The sequence below is a fragment of the Dreissena polymorpha genome, chromosome 2 (genome assembly GCF_020536995.1).
Source record: "Dreissena polymorpha isolate Duluth1 chromosome 2, UMN_Dpol_1.0, whole genome shotgun sequence".
NCBI classification, from domain to species: Eukaryota; Metazoa; Mollusca; class Bivalvia; order Myida; family Dreissenidae; genus Dreissena; species Dreissena polymorpha.
In genome coordinates, this window is record NC_068356.1 from 113,628,062 (window position 1) to 113,650,178 (window position 22,117).

Consider the following 22,117-nt stretch of genomic DNA (forward strand, 5'->3'; position numbering starts at 1 on the left):
CGGACTAGAAAGAGTCGTCGCTGATTAGCCTGTACGGACTAGAAAGAGTCGTCGCTGATTAGCCTGTACGGACTAGAAAGAGTCGTCGCTGATTAGCCTGTGTGGACTAGAAAGAGTCGTCGCTGATTAGCCTGTACGGACTAGAAAGAGTCGTCGCTGATTAGCCTGTACGGACTAGAAAGAGTCGTCGCTGATTAGCCTGTGCGGACTAGAAAGAGTCGTCGCTGATTAGTCTGTGTGGACTAGAAAGAGTCGTCGCTGATTAGCCTGTACGGACTAGAAAAAGTCGTCGCTGATTAGCCTGTACGGACTAGAAAGAGTCGTCGCTGATTAGCCTGTGTGGACTAGAAAGAGTCGTCGCTGATAAGCCTGTACGGACTAGAAAGAGTCGTCGCTGATTAGCCTGTACGGACTAGAAAGAGTCGTCGCTGATTAGCCTGTACGGACTAGAAAGAGTCGTCGCTGATAAGCCTGTGCGGACTAGAAAGAGTCGTCGCTGATAAGCCTGTACGGACTAGAAAGAGTCGTCGCTGATTAGCCTGTGCGGACTAGAAAGAGTCGTCGCTGATTAGTCTGTACGGACTAGAAAGAGTCGTCGCTGATTAGCCTGTGCGGACTAGAAAGAGCCGTCGCTGATTAGTCTGTACGGACTAGAAAGAGTCGTCGCTGATAAGCCTGTACGGACTAGAAAGAGTCGTCGCTGATGAGCCTGTACGGACTAGAAAGAGTCGTCGCTGATTAGCCTGTACGGACTAGAAAGAGTCGTCGCTGATTAGTCTGTACGGACTAGAAAGAGTCGTCGCTGATTAGCCTGTGCGGACTAGAAAGAGTCGTCGCTGATTAGCCTGTGCGGACTAGAAAGAGTCGTCGCTGATTAGTCTGTACGGACTAGAAAGAGTCGTCGCTGATTAGCCTGTACGGACTAGAAAGAGTCGTCGCTGATTAGCCTGTACGGACTAGAAAGAGTCGTCGCTGATTAGCCTGTACGGACTAGAAAGAGTCGTCGCTGATGAGCCTGTGCGGACTAGAAAGAGTCGTCGCTGATGAGCCTGTACGGACTAGAAAGAGTCGTCGCTGATTAGCCTGTACGGACTAGAAAGAGTCGTCGCTGATAAGCCTGTACGGACTATAAAGAGTCGTCGCTGATTAGCCTGTACGGACTAGAAAGAGTCGTCGCTGATAAGCCTGTACGGACTAGAAAGAGTCGTCGCTGATAAGCCTGTACGGACTATAAAGAGTCGTCGCTGATTAGCCTGTACGGACTAGAAAGAGTCGTCGCTGATAAGCCTGTACGGACTATAAAGAGTCGTCGCTGATTAGCCTGTACGGACTAGAAAGAGTCGTCGCTGATAAGCCTGTACGGACTATAAAGAGTCGTCGCTGATAAGCCTGTACGGACTAGAAAGAGCCGTCGCTGATTAGCCTGTACGGACTAGAAAGAGTCGTCGCTGATAAGCCTGTACGGACTATAAAGAGTCGTCGCTGATTAGCCTGTACGGACTAGAAAGAGTCGTCGCTGATTAGCCTGTACGGACTAGAAAGAGTCGTCGCTGATTAGCCTGTGCGGACTAGAAAGAGTCGTCGCTGATTAGCCTGTACGGACTATAAAGAGTCGTCGCTGATTAGCCTGTGCGGACTAGAAAGAGTCGTCGCTGATTAGCCTGTGCGGACTAGAAAGAGTCGTCGCTGATTTGCCTGTGCGGACTAGAAAGAGTCGTCGCTGATAAGCCTGTACGGACTAGAAAGAGTCGTCGCTGATTAGCCTGTGCGAACTAGAAAGAGTCGTCGCTGATTAGCCTGTACGGACTAGAAAGAGTCGTCGCTTATAAGCCTGTGCGGACTAGAAAGAGTCGTCGCTGATGAGCCTGTGCGGACTAGAAAGAGTCGTCGCTGATTAGCCTGTACGGACTAGAAAGAGTCGTCGCTGATTAGCCTGTACGGATTAGAATGAGTCGTCGCTGATTAGCCTGTGCGGACTAGAAAGAGTCGTCGCTGATTAGCCTGTACGGACTAGAAAGAGTCGTCGCTGATTAGCCTGTGCGGACTAGAAAGAGTCGTCGCTGATTAGCCTGTGCGGACTAGAAAGAGTCGTCGCTGATTAGCCTGTGCGGACTAGAAAGAGTCGTCGCTGATAAGCCTGTACGGACTAGAAAGAGTCGTCGCTGATTAGCCTGTACGGACTAGAAAGAGTCGTCGCTGATTAGCCTGTGCGGACTAGAAAGAGTCGTCGCTGATAAGCCTGTACGGACTAGAAAGAGTCGTCGCTGATAAGCCTGTACGGACTAGAAAGAGTCGTCGCTGATTAGCCTGTGCGGACTAGAAAGAGTCGTCGCTGATTAGCCTGTACGGACTAGAAAGAGTCGTCGCTGATAAGCCTGTACGGACTAGAAAGAGTCGTCGCTGATTAGCCTGTGCGGACTAGAAAGAGTCGTCGCTGATTAGCCTGTACGGACTAGAAAGAGTCGGCGCTGATTAGCCTGTACGGACTAGAAAGAGTCGTCGCTGATTAGCCTGTACGGACTAGAAAGAGTCGTCGCTGATTAGCCTGTACGGACTAGAAAGAGTCGTCGCTGATAAGCCTGTGCGGACTAGAAAGAGTCGTCGCTGATTAGCCTGTGCGGACTAGAAAGAGTCGTCGCTGATTAGCCTGTACGGACTAGAAAGAGTCGTCGCTGATAGGCCTGTACGGACTAGAAAGAGTCGTCGCTGATTAGCCTGTGCGGACTAGAAAGAGTCGTCGCTGATTAGCCTGTACGGACTAGAAAGAGTCGTCGCTGATTAGCCTGTGCGGACTAGAAAGAGTCGTCGCTGATAAGCCTGTGCGAACTAGAAAGAGTCGTCGCTGATTAGCCTGTACGGACTAGAAAGAGTCGTCGCTGATTAGCCTGTGCGAACTAGAAAGAGTCGTCGCTGATTAGCCTGTACGGACTAGAAAGAGTCGTCGCTTATAAGCCTGTGCGGACTAGAAAGAGTCGTCGCTGATGAGCCTGTGCGGACTAGAAAGAGTCGTCGCTGATTAGCCTGTACGGACTAGAAAGAGTCGTCGCTGATTAGCCTGTACGGATTACAAAGAGTCGTCGCTGATTAGCCTGTGCGGACTAGAAAGAGTCGTCGCAGATTAGCCTGTGCGGACTAGAAAGAGTCGTCGCTGATAAGCCTGTGCGGACTAGAAAGAGTCGTCGCTGATAAGCCTGTACGGACTAGAAAGAGTCGTCGCTGATAAGCCTGTACGGACTAGAAAGAGTCGTCGCTGATTAGCCTGTACGGACTAGAAAGAGTCGTCGCTGATTAGCCTGTGCGGACTAGAAAGAGTCGTCGCTGATTAGCCTGTGCGGACTAGAAAGAGTCGTCGCTGATTAGCCTGTGCGGACTAGAAAGAGTCGTCGCTGATAAGCCTGTACGGACTAGAAAGAGTCGTCGCTGATTAGCCTGTACGGACTAGAAAGAGTCGTCGCTGATTAGCCTGTGCGGACTAGAAAGAGTCGTCGCTGATTAGCCTGTGCGGACTAGAAAGAGTCGTCGCTGATTAGCCTGTGCGGACTAGAAAGAGTCGTCGCTGATTAGCCTGTACGGACTAGAAAGAGTCGTCGCTGATTAGCCTGTACGGACTAGAAAGAGTCGTCGCTGATAAGCCTGTGCGGACTAGAAAGAGTCGTCGCTGATTAGCCTGTACGGACTAGAAAGAGTCGTCGCTGATTAGCCTGTACGGACTAGAAAGAGTCGTCGCTGATTAGCCTGTGCGGACTAGAAAGAGTCGTCGCTGATTAGCCTGTGCGGACTATAAAGAGTCGTCGCTGATTAGCCTGTGCGGACTAGAAAGAGTCGTCGCTGATTAGCCTGTACGGACTAGAAAGAGTCGTCGCTGATTAGCCTGTACGGACTAGAAAGAGTCGTCGCTGATTAGCCTGTACGGACTAGAAAGAGTCGTCGCTGATTAGCCTGTGCGGACTAGAAAGAGTCGTCGCTGATTAGCCTGTGCGGACTAGAAAGAGTCGTCGCTGATTAGCCTGTGCGGACTAAAAAGAGTCGTCGCTGATAAGCCTGTACGGACTAGAAAGAGTCGTCGCTGATTAGCCTGTACGGACTAGAAAGAGTCGTCGCTGATTAGCCTGTGCGGACTAGAAAGAGTCGTCGCTGATTAGCCTGTGCGGACTAGAAAGAGTCGTCGCTGATTAGCCTGTGCGGACTAGAAAGAGTCGTCGCTGATTAGCCTGTACGGACTAGAAAGAGTCGTCGCTGATTAGCCTGTACGGACTAGAAAGAGTCGTCGCTGATTAGCCTGTACGGACTAGAAAGAGTCGTCGCTGATTAGCCTGTGCGGACTAGAAAGAGTCGTCGCTGATTAGCCTGTACGGACTAGAAAGAGTCGTCGCTGATTAGCCTGTACGGACTAGAAAGAGTCGTCGCTGATGAGCCTGTGCGGACTAGAAAGAGTCGTCGCTGATTAGCCTGTACGGACTAGAAAGAGCCGTCGCTGATTAGCCTGTACGGACTAGAAAGAGTCGTCGCTGATTAGCCTGTACGGACTAGAAAGAGTCGTCGCTGATTAGCCTGTACGGACTAGAAAGAGTCGTCGCTGATTAGCCTGTGCGGACTAGAAAGAGTCGTCGCTGATTAGCCTGTACGGACTAGAAAGAGTCGTCGCTGATTAGCCTGTGCGGACTAGAAAGAGTCGTCGCTGATTAGCCTGTGCGGACTAGAAAGAGTCGTCGCTGATTAGCCTGTGTGGACTAGAAAGAGTCGTCGCTGATTAGCCTGTGCGGACTAGAAAGAGTCGTCGCTGATTAGCCTGTACGGACTAGAAAGAGCCGTCGCTGATTAGCCTGTACGGACTAGAAAGAGCCGTCGCTGATTAGCCTGTACGGACTAGAAAGAGTCGTCGCTGATTAGTCTGTACGGACTAGAAAGAGTCGTCGCTGATTAGTCTGTACGGACTAGAAAGAGTCGTCGCTGATTAGCCTGTGCGGACTAGAAAGAGTCGTCGCTGATAAGCCTGTACGGACTAGAAAGAGTCGTCGCTGATAAGCATGTGCGGACGAATCTGAGACGACACTTTCCGCATATGCATTAAACCCCTTTTTCACTGAGCACGGCCCATTTATTTTTGAACATTGATTAATACTGTATGAAAATGTAATTTAAAGAGTCTAGTGTCATTCAAACAAATTTAACAACTGGCACAATTCACCATAATAATATATAATTTATGGGACCTTTTCACGTCTTGGGAAATGAACAAAATAAAAAAAAATGTTTTAGATTCGCAATTTTTTTTGTAGTTCTATTGTTGTCGTTATATTTTGTGATTCTACGAGGATTGCTTATATAAAGTACAAAATGCATCACTCATTGTAGGGCTACTTTTTTTCTTTCTTTAATTATATTCTTTTTTTTTAAATGGAACTTTTTACATTCAATGTTTACATTTATCAATTTAAAGGATTTAATGACAAACTTCAATACATGCCAAAATCTGTGAAAAGGCCCCTTTTAATTACAAAACTGTGTAATGTATTGATTTAAAATAGCAGTCGATTTTGAACATTGATTTACGGAGTTCATAACACACTAGTCCTATACGCATATTAAAACGTTCGCACAATGAGCAAAGCAACATCAGAAGATCGCATATGTGGAATTGACAAATATGGTTTACCTTTGATGCAAGTAAGCATGTTGTACTCACGTACAAAACATTTGACTCGTGTTCTGAGAAAACTGGGCAAATGCACGTGCGTAACGTGTCGTCCCAGATTAGCCTGTGCAGTCCGCACAGGCTAATCAGGGACGACACTTTTCGCCTAAATTGGATTTTTGCTAGGAAGAGACTTCATTTAAACGAAATATGTCCTAAAAGCGAAAAGTGTCGTCCCTGATTAGCTTGTGCAGACTGCACAGGCTACTCTGGGAAGACATTTTACGAACATGCATTATGCCCAGTTTTCTCAGAACACGACTCATATTATGTTGTTGTGGATAAGTATCGAGAAGTATTTGCTATATTTTTAAATAATATTTATTACTACCGTGGGTAGGCTGGTAAAAGTATTACTTAACTTGGATAGCATTTAAAGTGAGACTGCATGATTTTGTCAAATATTTATGAATTTATATAAAATGTGTAAAAAAACTTATTATACTTATATTTTAATATAAATTAAAATATAAGTTAAGAAAACCATGTTTCGAAAGATGCGAAATAAGCCACATATTTAATTCTGAAATCTAAAATGTCTGTACAGTCGAATTCGCCAGCATGTATATCATGCATGTACGATGTGAATCTAAATTAAGTTTCACGGATCATTATAAATTCCTGCAACGATATCTATTCATACGACACTCGAACACTAACTCCGATCCTAAGACGAATGCTTCGGTTATCGTAGGAAAATATGTACGAAATATCTTTGTCACAATCGGGGGTGCTAATTTGTCTTTGCTGCATTTTATGAAATTCGTCTTCAATGTATAATTATTCTTCCCTTATTTGTGTTATTGTAACCTATTTTTATCAATATATTACAATTTAACACATATAAAAATCGTGCAGTCTCACTTTAAAAATATTGATCTCATTTACAGAAACAAACGAATAAGTTGTGCATTGGTACTCAGTCATTTCCTACGCTCAAATTATGCCGATAAATAAGCGTGAAGTGACAGCTGGTTCTTTAAGTCAGCCTAAAATTTATCTCAAGATCATGATGTTCCCAATGAAAATTCTACACTAAAATTAGAAATATGTTTAAAAGGATCATTGCTCTAATACTGATGTTGATGAATTTTATCTTGTATCTTAAGAAGGAACTCGTGAGAGCGGAATCGGCCTAGTATACAAAGAAGCCGGAAATAAGCGATTGCCTTTACGGCAGCTTTGCAAGAGGCCGGAGATACACTGATCTCGTAAATCCCCTTTCTCTGTCAGCCATGATCGGATTTGATATCTCCTGGGCTTAGTTTGATTGATTATTCTGCTTAAACCACCTGCATCTTTCACATAAGCTGAGATAACTTTTCGAAGCAAAGTATCATTGTTAACCCATTTATGCCTAGTGGACTCTCCCATCCTTTTAAATTGGATCAATTTATTCCAAAATTAGGTATGTATAGTATATTTATTTCTATATTTAGAATTTTTCTTACAGAAAAGCCTTTAAGCAAACAGCGCAGACCCTGATGAGACGCCGCATTATGCGGCGTCTCAGCTGGGTATACGCTGTTTGCAAAGGCCTTTTTCCTAGACGCAAGGCATAAATGGGTTAAAAATTAATGAGATCCGTATGTAGCCAAAATATTTTATTATGGATTTGTAATGTTTTGTTAATGCCTTGTTATAACCTCTCAAAAGAAGCGGTCGATACAATAATGTTACTTTAAAAGTACACTGTGCTTGTTTTATCTGTATTTTGAATTGAGTAGAACATTCCAAATAAAGCTGGGGTATTTTCTTGAAACTAAAATTCAGCAAAGGCCAGATATTTTTGAAAACTATTGTCTAATCGTCAATTCCATTGTGTGTGCATTTGTAACCAACATATGATGAATTAAGAACATCGATCTTGTATAATTGCTTTCTGGTGAACGGAAACTCTCCTATCACCCTTGTTCACGATGTCTCTTCTTGTAGGATACTGGCAACTCTAATTTTCCCTCATTATAAGTCTGAAGTGTTCACATGCTTGTATGGTATTGTCATCCCTTTTATTCTCAGGTTATGGAAGTATAATTATGATAACAGCATATGTCACAAATAGAAAAATAGAAACATAAAATAAGATGATGTTTATTCGTTATAGTACTCAAATGCCTCGTCTAGACGGAAAAATGTTGTAGTGAAATGTGTGTTTGCTTGGCATTTAAAGTACTAGCAAAAAGGTAATACGAAGATACGAGAAGATACAATTGAAATCAGTTTATTGCACAATGTATCAATCTTTCAAAAGTGTTAATGTAAAATCCAAGTGTTTTTAACCCTTACAGTGCGGGAACCGGATTTTGAAGGCCTTTGCAAACAGTTTGGATCCAGATGAGACGCCACAGAACGTGGCGTCTCATCAGGATCCAAACTGTTTGCTATTCTGATAGTGTTCTTTGAAAAAAATCGAAGAAAATGCTAATTTTAGAAATTCAGCAGAAGACATTTTAGCAGACGACAAATTTCCCAGCATGCAAAGGGTTAAACTGTTCTCATTGATCATTTAAAACAAAGACTGTTAATTAAAACATATTGTAAAAGTAAAAATAAATTTAAAGTTGTCTGCATCTGCTTTGAATTCGATATAGACAAAATTGTATATTGTATTATAGTATAGATATTATTATTATTATAGATATATTATAGACATGTTCTATCACTTATCCAAATTATTCACATACACAATGCATCGACCATTATTGAAAGAATATGGCCCCTTAAAGCAGTAACACATTTAACAAAACATTTGGACAAAATGACAATCTCGAATAAATTCACTCGTTCGTAATGATGTCCATAATAAAGCGTTCCAGGGAAAAGGTTGTTAATGTCGATTGCCATTTAAACATGTTACACGGGCTTAGAGGGGCCTTTTCACGTTTTCGTTGTAGTTATGATATTTGTGAGTAAACAGTAATACTGAACATTAACCGTGCTCTAAAATATCCCTTACATGCATCTTTTGACGATTTAAAAATCTGAAAGTTATAAAGCGTTGCAACGCGAAACGATTAAGGTTCATGTAAAGTCCCAAAATGACCCCACATAGATGAAATTTTAAAATATAAAAATGATCAGTAACACCCAAAATAAGTTAACGAAATTTACATATGGGTGCAATAATCACATTTTTATTCCATATATGTATACAATTAAAAAAACACTCACAAATGTTAGTTATAATGTAATTATTAGCAAAAATATTGCAATGTATGGCAAATTCTCAATTTCATTAAAAAACACACAAATGCACCAAATAAAAACACCAACAGTATATGAAAGTTAAATGTAAGGTACTCCTAGCAATGAATTGCGTCAATACAGCCCCACAAAGACACTATGCGTATTTCAAAATGAACATGTCAATGCCATGAGTCGCTATTTATAGATTTTGGAAAAATACTATCTTTCCACGCGCATAGCATGCGATCAATAAGAGATATGATCTTATAAAATAAAATTAATGAAAATATATCATTTTCATAATATCTCCATAACAATGACACTTTCTTGAAACGCACTATTTGAAAAGAATCTTGATATAATTGACTCTCCTCCCGATTTAATTTCATCGGTCGTCCATCTTGGTCAGAAATGTGTATTGATTCGTATTTGCGAATTTGTTAAATATTGCTTATATTAAATATTTACGTTATAACATAACTTGAAATTACCTCATAAACAAATTATACAAATTTAAGAACAAACGCATCGTGAGTAATTTATAAATGATCGATTTTGAAACGAAATATTTTTCGAATATACTTCCGGCAAATAATGGCAACCTGAACAAGTAAACATGACAAGACAATAACAAATGCATTTTTTGATCGATGACAAGGTTTTTATAGAAATGTAAGTGTTCAGATGGTTTAATATGTACGTGTGCCCAACATTTGTATTATTCATTTTTCCGATCCCACAAATATTATGCCTAGATCGTTAATTGAAATATTGTTATGTCGACTTCCTTGAAATCGGATGTTTTATGCCCCACATGTTTAACTAACGTGTATGGAGTTCGAGATGTGACATAAACATGTTGTAATTTGTTTTAAGGTAGCCAATTAGTCGTCGTTCCGAGTCCTATATATTTCAAATGAACAATCAAAGTGTTTGCCTTTTGTGACTATAAAGAGTACTGTATTGCGAGTAAATAAGTAATTTTGAAAATGAAGGTTCACTGGTAAGTCCACCATACTTAAAGTAGTTCCCAATTATTGTGTTAACTTTTGACATTTTTTTATGTTTTTCTTTTGCATATTTTAGGATTGTTGATGTGTGTTGTGTGGACTTTTCATTTGTAGTACCTAACATTAAGTGTATACAATATTTTGACCAAAGGAATTTGTTCAATTTAACTCCGTTTGCTATTTTGATAATTTCATGCATGCGCTGTATATTTCTTCAAAAGCAACATTTTGCATCATTTATTTTATTTGCATTTTCTTATATGTTCTACAAGTGTTTACGAAGCTATTGACTTATAAATTTAATTTATTGCCATAATATTTATTGAAGTATTCCTATGTGAAGAATACGCCTTTTTACACTTTACATGAACCTTAAATAATTTGGAGAGTTCTGTGGTGTCGTTATAATTTGTGAAACTACGAGGATTGCTTATATAAAGTATAAAATACATGGGTCATTGTATGAGCACGGATGGCCGAGTGGTTTAAGCGATAGACTTTTACTCCATGGCTTCAGGGGTCAGTGGTTCGAGCCCAGTTGAGGTCTACTTTTTTGTTCTTTCTTTATTTTTATTCTTTTTTTACTGGAGCTTTAGACCCAATGTTTACATTTATCAATATAAAGCATTTAATGACAAACTTCAATACATGCCAAAATCTGTGAAAAGGCAAAATGACAATCTCGTATAAATTAACTCGTTCTTAATGATGTCTATAATAAAGCGTTCCAGGGAAGAGGTTGTTAATGTAGATTGCCATTTAAACATGTAACACGGGCTTACACGCGGCGAGGCAGAGCTTTTTTATTCGATTGCCATTAACATTGGTTTGTCGAAGACACATCAATCACGGTGAGAACATGAAGCGTTTAATTGCATAAAAAATGAACTGCTATGCAAATTGCATCAGCGCACAGCATGTACACACCTTCAATAAATGGTGAACATTATAAGAAACATGCGTTTTATTACCGCTCGTTTATGTGAGGGCAATGGAATGCTTTATAGTCCCGTTTTAGTTTTGTTTTCTGTGCTCATATGTAAGAAGAAAAAAATGTTTACTATGGGTACATGTTGGAGCGTTTAGCTGAATACGAGTTAAGTTGCCACGTACCTTGCGCCAGCGAACAACATGTTAACATTTGCAATACAACGAACATCAGTAGGTAAAGTGCGTTTAATTGCCACTAACTGGTGTAGAGGTACCGGAAAGGGGAAAACTAAACGTCTCATATTATTGTTTTTTTCTTTTATACTTAATGATAAGATTTGACATTTTTGCAGTGAAATAACAGCAGTGAAAATAAACAAATTGTTATTTTCACCGGTGAAAATAAACCATTTTCGAAACTACTTTTTCTAACGATCTTACACTGATATGAACAAATATCCTTTATCTCTTTGCGTATACCAAATAAAAACTCCGCCAAGGACGGTCCCAAGCCCGCGCTGAAAAAAGAGGAGGGTAAGGCGTGGGGCTAGCAACCCCACCCCGTGAAAAAATGCTTGCTACGGAAACGACAAGGGAAAAAGCGACAAACGGCGTCGGGAGCGAAGCAGACCAGGCAACTGGACTTATGTAGGATGGGGATCAAAGCCGCAAGGACGTCCCCACTCCGATAGCGCAACTCTTTACGCCAAAGCGATGGATCAGAGTTGGATGTTGGAACGTGCGAACACTCTACCAGACTGGAAAGCTAGCGCAAGTGGTGAGTGAGCTGAATTGATACAACCTGACCCTTATGGGAGTTACAGAAGCAAGATTTGACCCTTATGGGAGCTACAGAAGCAAGATGGACTGGCTCTGGCAAGCAGAAGGTGAGTGCGGAGAAATCATCATCTGGTCAGGAAGAACTGACAACGACCACCGGAAAGGAGTTGCCGTCATCATCAGACGACGTACCAATAGACGACGCGGAAGAAGAGGACAAGGATGCTTTCTACGACGCCGTTAAAAGTGTTTTAGAGTGCATCCCCCAACACGACGTGCTGATGTTGCTCGGCGACTTCAATGCTAAGGTTGGCTGCGACAACGAAGACAGAGAGAGGACCATGGGGCGACATGGAGTGGGTATAATCACCGACAACGGGGAGATACTAGTCAACTTCTGCCAACAGAACGACTTGGTCATAGGACGGACCCTGTTCGCGCACAAGGAGATCCACAAACTAACATGGACATCACCAGAAGGCAGGACCCAGAACCAGATCGACCACATCATCATCAACTCTCTGCAGGACGTACGTGTGATGCGACATGCAGACATCGGCAGCGACCATAGTCTTCTGGTGGCCAAGGTGACTTTGAAGCTCAGGAAAGCCAAGACGGGAGACATCAAGAACCAACGCTACGATGTGGTCAAGTTGAAAGACCAAAAAGTGAAAGAAGAGTTTAGGCTTACCCTCGGGAAAAGATTTAGTATTTTGGAAGATGAGGCAGCACTGACCATCGAAGGCTTCAACAGAGTAATGAAAGAGACAGGAGAGGAAGTTCTAGGCTTCAGAAAGAGCCAGAAGACAGGATGGATCTCAGAAGAAACATGGTCTCGTATAGGAGAAAGAAGACAGATCAAAAAGAAACTGTTGGACACCAAATCCCTAAGACTTAGGGAAAGAATTTCAAAGGAATATAGCTAGACATTCCTGAAGCTGAAGAGGACCTTGACATCAACCTCGGCAACATCACTGTAACGGAAGACAATAAAGCCATAAATATGCTGAAGAATGGAAAGGCACCTGGCGATGATGGAGTGTGCCATGAGATGCTGAAAGCAGAAGACACAGTGACGCCGCAGCTTCTTTGTCAGATTATTCAAAAGATTTGGGACAGTGAAGAAGCGTCAAGCGACTGGAAGACCGGCACCATCGTAAAACTGCCCAAGAAAGGAGACCTGGGGAACTGTAACAACTGGCGAGGCATCACTTTACTATCTCTCACCAGTAACATCTTCAGCCGCATCATCCTCCAACTCATCACACCAGCAGTGGACGGTATCCTTCACCCGGAACAGGAAGGCTTCAGGAAACGCAAGTCCTGCATGAATGGAATGGATCCCGCTACGTGGTTTTTGTGGACTTTGAGAAGGCCTTCGACAGCTTACACCGAGACTCCCTCTGGAAGATTCTGCGACATTATGGCATCCCTCAGACACTTGTCAACGTCATCAGGTCCCTGTACGAAAACTTTGAGTGTAGAGTCTTCCACAACAACCAGCTCACTGAACCATTCAAGGTGTGAAGCAATGATATATCCTTTCGCCGCTCCTCTTTTCAATGGCAATTGACTGGATCATGCGCCGCACCACAGAGGGAAGGAGGCAAGGAATACAGTGGACGCTTACCTCGCTGCTAGATTACCTGGACTACGCCGATGATATCGGGCTACTTGCTAGCAGGAACCAGGACATCCAGCAGAAGACACAACATTTGGCACGGTCAGCAAGCACCATCTCAGGGTCAACATTGGAAAGACTCAGGTCATGAGGAAGAACGCCAGAGTGGGCGACCCAGTCACCATCAATGACCAGACTCTGCAAGATGTGGACGAGTTCATTTGCCTGGGCAGCAAGGTCACCACAGATAGACTGTGCAAGGAATATCAACACGAGAATAAGCAAAGCCAATCAAGCCTCCGCAATGCTGAAGCCCATCTGGAAGACCACAAGTCTTAGCATGCACACCAAGCTCCGCGTCTTCAAGAGCAACGTGCTGAGCGTCCTTCTATATGGGTCTGAGTGCTGGAAGACCACTGCTACCATCGAGCGCAAACTGGAAGTCTGCGACGGATCATGGAAGTCTTCTGGCTTAACATGATCACGAACATGGGACTGCGTGGAAGAGCTGGCGCAAACAGCATCGCTGAGACCATCGCTTTGAGGAGATGGAGATGGCTAGGCCACGTCTGCAGAATGCCAACCGACTCGCTACCCAGGGCGGCATTGAGATGGACTCAACAGGGGAAAAGAAACCGTGGACGAACAAAAGAGACGTGGCGCCGAACCGTGGAGCGAGAGCTCAAGAACAGAGGCCTCACGCCTGCAGACAGCACCCGCATCAGCAGCTGACAGATCAAAGTGGCGCTCCCTTGCTGTCGCCTCAAGCACCGGACGGCGCAGAGAGGATTGAATGAATACCAATTAATACTTTTTATCTTCACATCTACGGTTTTGCTTTTCCCTTTGTATTATATTATTTTTTAAAAGGAAAGAATTTTATCAATATAATGGTGTAGCAAACCAAGACTATGCTATTTTATTCAGTACATCAAGATAAAAGCACACAACAGATGGTTGATGTGTCGCCATGTGAATGCTGTTACCCTGGATGAGGCGTTGAAATACTGGTAATGTATATATCGTATTGTACATAGTGTCCTTTATGTTGATGCATTTTGTCACTTGCCTTAAATAATCCGAGAGAATTGATTAAATCATCAACCTTAATCTATCACTGACCTCTATGCATGAATATTAAAAAATATTGTTTCAATGAATATACAAGTACCCATTCTGGAAGCGATTTTAATTAATTGAAACATGCATATGCACCTCACTAATCGCATGAATTGTGCAGAAAGTGCACGAACAAAACCGAACGTTAATATATAATGCAATAAAAAATCCAATGTATGCTAATTGAGTTAACGGGTTTGCGGCTAATGTTGTTGAACTATACACAACGACCTTCTCTCCTTGGAAATGTCTCTGGGGCCAATTTTCCCCTATATTTTGTAGATATTTCATTAGTTCTCTCGTGATAAGAATATGTACTTAACGGACGTACTAATTTTCTGGCACAAATACAAAATGTTTTCCGCACTCAAATACAAGAAATCGTAGTCTCTACAACCGTTTAGCGATTTCGTATCAGAATCACACTAGTAGGCGGACCACACTAATATTCGGTTACAATTGTTTTGTCGCAAAACACTTTGTTTTACTTGGCCTAAAATATGGCGTGTGATTTGCTTTTCTACACAAAGAATATATGCTCAAAATGTAAACGTGTATTACACATTAAATTATACGAAAGTATGTATAATAATGTTTGTTTTTCAAACGAAAACGTTCGTGCACATATAATATATCAAACGTTAGCAAAACGTTACGCCACGCGTCGAGAGAAGGGACCAATTTTAATCAAAGTAGCTTAGCAACCGATAACCTGTAACATGCGTTACAATGTACATCCAGAACATTATGATTTTAATGCAACAAAACACACTGAACACATATATATTACATCATTTATAGAAACAACTAATATATTACCTGTTTCCTTATTGTCAATGTTTATCTTACGGGCATCAGCGTTTTATTCATTTAATATGTAATTAATACCTGTATTCGAGTTGCTCAAGATTGTATCGACCTTAAAAATGCGTTTACAACATCACAAGCGTATTTAACTGATATAGCTATTTAACTGTTAAAACTAAAATGTTCAACACCAACTCAATTATGTGTCAGTATTTGATGGGATGGAAAAAATGTAATTCATTTGATGGTATTTATTTGGCTCTAACTTCCGCATATGACTTAAGTCGTTTTCAATGTAGATTTACGTATCATTTACCATGTTATTTTACGTCATCTCAATCATGAACTTATTTGATGGGATAGAAAAAAAGATAATTGATTGTGTTGGTATTTATTTGGCTGTATTTTCCGTATGTTGGTTAGCTCGTTGATACTCTGTATTAAGGTATTATTAATAATGTTTCTATACGTCAACGCAATCACGTATAAGTATTTGATGAGATAGCAAAAATGTTATATTGGATTGTATTGGTACTTCATTGGCTTCAACTTCAGTTATTACGTTTGCTCGTTATTAATTTATGATTTACGTATCATTAGCCCTGTATATGTATGTTTCTAATCGGATTTATCCATTCTATAACTAGACACAATTATCGTCCACACTCTATCAACACGACATTGACTGTTACAGCTGCTTATGTACATGCAGTTTATTCCTGCATTTGTTATAAAGGTATTTCGCCTTTGTTTCCTTTACAGAAGGGAAAATTTTAACAATAAGACATGATAGATAAATCTGATTTTTTTTAAGTCGTTTACATGTTTATAATCGAACCCAGCCTGTTTTCGAGATTAGGTTTTAATCTTAAACTTGAAATAATATTTAACATGTTAATGTTTGTACTGTATATAGGCCTTTTTCTGTTAAATTACTTATGATTCTTAGTTGCCTTCTGTTGCCTTAGCTGCTGAAATGGGTCCTGCTTTAACCCATTTATGCCTAGTGGACTTTCCCATTCTTCTAAATTGGATCAATTTATTTCCAAAATTAGTGTGATGTCTAGTATATATATTTCGATATTTAAAATATTTCTTACAGAAATTCCTTTAAGCACACAGCGTAGACCCTGATGAGACGCCGCATCATGCGACGACTCATTAGGGTCTACGCTGCTTGCAAAAGGCCTTTTTTCTAGACGCTAGGCATAAATAGGTTAATACGACGCAGCGTGAAAACGTATGATAGAACATACACGTTACCACGAATTTCTTAATAAAATAGCCATGTCACATAAACATATTTAAATCGATATGAAACAAAAATAACGTTTCGTTTACGTTACATGCATTTTATAAGACAAAGCGTTTATTCGAATGCGATTACACAATCTAAGAACGTTTTGAGTAAGAATGATATGCAAACCAATTTTAATGCGCCAATATCGGTAAATCAAAAAGGTTCATCTTAATTCATCACATACAATTATAATGACAAATCGCCAGCGACTTTGTATCATCCAAAAAGCTATAAAATCCGTCCTAAAATGTAAATCTAATAAAATTATGAAAACGTTTTATCTTAGTAAAGCATGCAGAACTTACCGAGTTAGTACTATCCCACAATTAATTATCTTAGCCGACAATTAAGATGTCGTAAATATACTCACACTAGATACAACATATAACTTGCCTTACTAGTCAATATTTGTTGCCCGGGAGCTTATTTGTCGAATAGCAATTGTGTTGATAACAAGAGAGACACGCGTCGCCGTGCTTTACTCTATACTGATGATAAGTATAATTACGTTATCGCGATGTTAATAGTTTTTGTTAATAACACAACTCATGTATATCATGTAACTTTTATTGGAAGTATACAGGATAGAACATGTAATTCTTGTTAATCGCCTTGTTATGTAATGTATACCGCTCATGTATGTGAAGCGCATTATTCTTAGTATTATTGACTTGCCTACATGACTGGAAACGTGTTACACAAGATAAATAATGCATGAAGTAAATGATTCGCATGTGCGTTGTGTCCCATATTAGCCTGTGCAGTACGCACAGGCTAATCAGACACGACATTTTTTGCCTAAACTATATTATTTTTTAAGAAGGTACTTTCTTTAAACAAAAAAAATCACTAAAGCGGAAAGTGTCGTCCCTGATAAGCCTGTGCGGACTGCACAGGCTAATCTGGAACGACACTTTACTAACATGCATTGTATCCCCTTTTCCTCAGAGGGCGGCTAAATGTAAATTGTTGACAGTTTCTTACTGTGTCGAACGCATACATCGAACACAACGTTATTTTCCCGAGGCGATATGTTTGTTTTAAGTTGCATTTACACATAGTTAAGAATAAATTTATTATTCTCTATTCTCAAAATACTTTTAAACACTCATCATCATCATCAACCATGAAAGCATCATCCTTTCAACATCATTATCATACAAATAATAACAAATGATAACCCACAGACAAATAGGAGTGAGTGCTTGTATTTGACAGGACTTTCGACATATAAATGCAAACAACAATTCTTCTGACGCCCGTATGTGTTCCATGTGCAACGGAAATCGACCTCAATGGCAACGCTCAGTTCACGAGTCTCGAGCCGACTGTAAACGGTGCAACATCCTTGTTCAGATGTGTAAAGAACTGAAACGATACTATTTAAATGATGTAGGTCATGTCATTATGAATACTTAACATGCACATGTGTGACATGTAAACAAGTGCAAATTTATTCATAACAATTCGACGGCAAGTATATACCTAAAATCGAGAGTTACTGTCTGAATAAACTGATCCCCGCCGATGCCCAAAGAGCACACAGGACGCCCCTAATGCCCATCAATCACGTTAAGTTGCTTAAATATTATACATTTACAAATGTGAAACATTAATTTGCTTAAATAAGCTGCTGTTATCCGCAAGATTCATCCACCACCACCAATCAAGAGAAGTGTACATAACTTCACGTACACCCCCAAACAATAATCGGTAGTAATAAACGATTCAGGTTAAACCGCGAGCGGGATACGCAACCCTACTGCCATTTTTCATCTATTTCTTTTTCTTTTAATGGCAGGGGGAGGTATGAGGACCCATGGCTCAAGACCGGTGTCCAAGTGCCTTCATCTTTATATATAGCTACATTAAACCGACTTCAACATAAAACCAGTCACACCAAAACGAAAAAAATAATTATTCGTTTATAATAGAATACCTTTAAAATTAAACGGTCCTTACGTAAGAAAACAAAATAAATGATAACACTGACATTTACACATACCAAGATTTCAATAAATATGCAGGAAGTACTATCTCCAGAAAGTGAGAGTCTCAAATATGAAACATAACTTAAAAATTTCACATTAAAATCACAATAGGAAATAAAAAATGAAACAAAATAATCAAGAAAACTTAGCTGATTCAGACTTAAATGTTAATACACCCATCGACTTTCTCGGTTAAGAAATCGGTTCGTGTTTAGATCCCATCTCCCATGGACTAAAACCGAACTGAAAATAAACTTAATATCGACTTTATTATTACAAAATAAACGTAAAAATAATGTAACCAATTATTTAGACATACACATGTCCAGTAAGGGCGGGCGGGCGGGGTTATCACCCCTTCGTTTTCTTTTTCCATTAGTTTTGCCTGTCAAATACACCCTCGAGTGGCGACTCAGTAGATTTGCACATCATATATACCCCAGCACAAAAAACTCGTGCGCTTTCGCGCTAAATCTTAAACACAAAACCCGTGCAATTTTCGCGCTAAACCATTATCATAATCTCTCTTATAAATAACAGGTATACAACCATTCTATACTGTATTTATCAAACCGAAAATAATTTCGTTTACATTAAATATAGTTGCTTATAATGTAAAAAAATATATTAAAAAAATTATCAACACGACTTAAAGATTATAAAAGTTTTTTTTCAAACATTTATCCTAACATTGTTTTGAAGTGGATTTTATAAAAAAAAACAAATACGTTTTTGAAATGTTGAGGATTCAATTTAATTGCTTGTGTTAAGTTGAAATAGTCCCTCCATAAACACAATATGAATTTTTCAATATTTTATGTAGACTGACCGACAAACAGACGAACAGTGGATAAGAAAATACAATTAGCGTTGAAATTAATATTTAAATGGTATGCCCTAATTAAGTAAAAACGGAACAAGATGATCGGTAAGCCATATTCTTTATACAATACGTTTTATTTGTATTGCAAATAAAGTATGCATGCTACGCAAATGGACAAATGTATCAATATATAATTTCGACGTATTGCGATATTTTTTTAATTCTTATTTTACATAAAGAAAGATATCAAACAACATTATAGAAATAAAATAGCTTCTGAAGCAGGTCATTTATACACATTTCTTAAAATTGCAATATCAATAAACCCAACTATAAGTGCCAACACAGAAAGAACTATGATTTTGATATTACCTGTTTAAATGAACTTTTTTAACAACGCTGGTATAACGGGGACATCTAAAATATTTTATTTAGCATTTTATATTTCGCGTGTGCACGTGGCTCATGTCGCGTGCGCACGAAACAATCTCGCGTGCGCACGCAGCCATGGACCAATTAATCATCCAGCAATGACATCCTTTTGTTACTAGCGCACTTAGCACATTGGTTTTGCCTCCGTTACGTGCGCAAATGCAATTTCAAGAATTAATGTAATAGATTAACTGATGAATGAATAGTGAATCGAACCAATAGTCGGTCATTATACATTGTATTTCATAAACATAACTGTGACGTCTGTAGTCAAAATCATAAGTGTGACTTCTATGATTTGTCACTAATGGTTACAAAACAAGGACCAACGTCGTTCACGTTTATGTTGAAAGCGGACCGACGCCCCAGGAGAAATGTATCGGAATTCTGAATTATCTTATAATCGGTTTCCGCCTACGTCAACGTCCGAATAGAGCTAACGAAGTTCTGAATTATCGTATAATAGCACACGGAAAACGTTCAAGCTCTGTCGTTTTTTGTTGATTTATACAATAACTAATCTAAGCAAAAAGCTGTTTATAGTTGAACCGGTATTAATGTTAGCTTAAATGGTGGTTTATATAGTGAAGATTCAAGAAATGAAACTTGGTTTATCATATGGCAATGCGATTATTCACGAAGGTATAGAAATAGCACCGCACATAAGATCAAAAAGGACGCACCAATTATCGTATAAAATTATGCGTATGACACATAACCAGAATAATATGTACGTTAAAATGTAGCTTTAATATATTGTCAGCGAAATCAAGGTTTAGATCACCGGGGATGAACAACTTTTGTCACGTGACCACAAAAGTCAACGCAGGTTGTTGAATTACATCAGGAATCCCGCTCCGTCAGGTAATTTTCATCTTTTTATAGAGAATATGTTAAAATTTCTGGACAATACAAAGCTTATGACATGCTTCATACCTTTTCGCATATTAAGACGCATTGCACTTGTTTCGAAGCTTTGCAGTTTTTAAGAACACTTCGACACAAACTTTAGATTTTCGATGCAAACGCAGTTTGATTTTATATTTTTTTACTTTCCATTCACGAATAAATCATATTTCTAGAAAAATGAGAGCACACGATGCTTAATTTTTGATGATTTATTGTATTTGCGATATAAGTTGTTGTTGTTATATTTAATTTGGGCAGTTCTTGCTATTTCAAAAATTTACAAACGCGGGTTGGTTGAGCAAACGCAGTTTGCTGAAGCTGGATTATGGCAAACGCAGGTTGGTTAAGATTACGGAATCTATATTCTTGCCCTTCTTTCATCAAGGGCGACACACGACACACGAAGCGATACACGATATTTTGCGCGACAGTCGCGGCGACGCGCGATATTTTATTATTCAAATATCGCCCATATTATCCGAATTTCGTGTAACGCGGTCTAATTTCAGACCGCGACACACGACACACGAAGCGATACTCGATATGTACTGTTCAAATCAAATCATCATCAACATCTTCATCATCATCATCTCCATCTTCATCGCCATTATCATCATAAAATAAATCGCGATTCGGAGCGGAGTATTGTAAAATGAAGATCTCAAAAGAATTGAAAAATAATTTGTCGGAATGTTATTTTTCTCATGCTGTTTTGTTAGTTGTCCAAATATATTTAATATTAAATATTATCTTAATATTAAGATTTGGTAGTTAAAGAATGCAATTTGAATGAACACAATTGTATGCATATGTTTTGCTCAGCTGTGAAGATTGAGGGAACAATTTATAGAAGAACTGTGAGAATCATCTCTACAAATATCATGTTTCAGGGACCACGAATTTGACATTCCAAAACGGAAGGAACCTAAACGAAAATTTGACACCGTGTCAACAAGCAGAAACGCTCTCCAGAAGGGAACGTTGGGTGTCCGATGGGAGAGGGCAAGACGAAATGACAGCAAAATGCTTCTAACATCAAAAATGGGAATTGACATTGACCCGTAAAAGGAAATCATAATATCATACGACAGTTTGTAGTTCTTTAAAAGACAGCTGTCATTTTTGATATTCGTTAACCAACGTTACCTATATTGATTCCGTGTAATGCTACTGAATTTGATTTTGTGTTGCTCTTTCTATGTTTATGCATTGAGGAGCTACCAATATTGGGGCCGTATAATATGCTGCCTATATTGACGCTGTGGGATGCTTCATTTAACGAGGCCTACCGGTATATTCAACCTTTTTGGGGGATTTGAAACAACAACAGACATATTGGATCTAACTTTATTTTGTTTGCTGTTATTTGTTTCAAGTTTTAAAATTACAGTTTCTAAAAAATGCCATGTATCTTGTATCTTGTTAATTAAAAAAAAGGTATCTTTCTTTTAGTTGCATAATGATAAATAATGTGGACCTATAAGGAGAGAGGTATCATGAAGCAAATAAAACAA

General features: G+C 39.6%; 1 long non-coding RNA gene across 1 annotated transcript; it reads left to right on the forward strand.

The window, feature by feature from the left end:
• The first annotated feature begins 20,474 nt into the window (after positions 1-20,474).
• LOC127868581 (uncharacterized) lies at positions 20,475-22,048 on the forward strand. The gene is made up of 2 exons (XR_008044182.1): positions 20,475-20,558; positions 21,494-22,048. It is a non-coding gene; the product is annotated as an uncharacterized LOC127868581 (long non-coding RNA).
• The last annotated feature ends 69 nt before the right edge of the window (positions 22,049-22,117 follow it).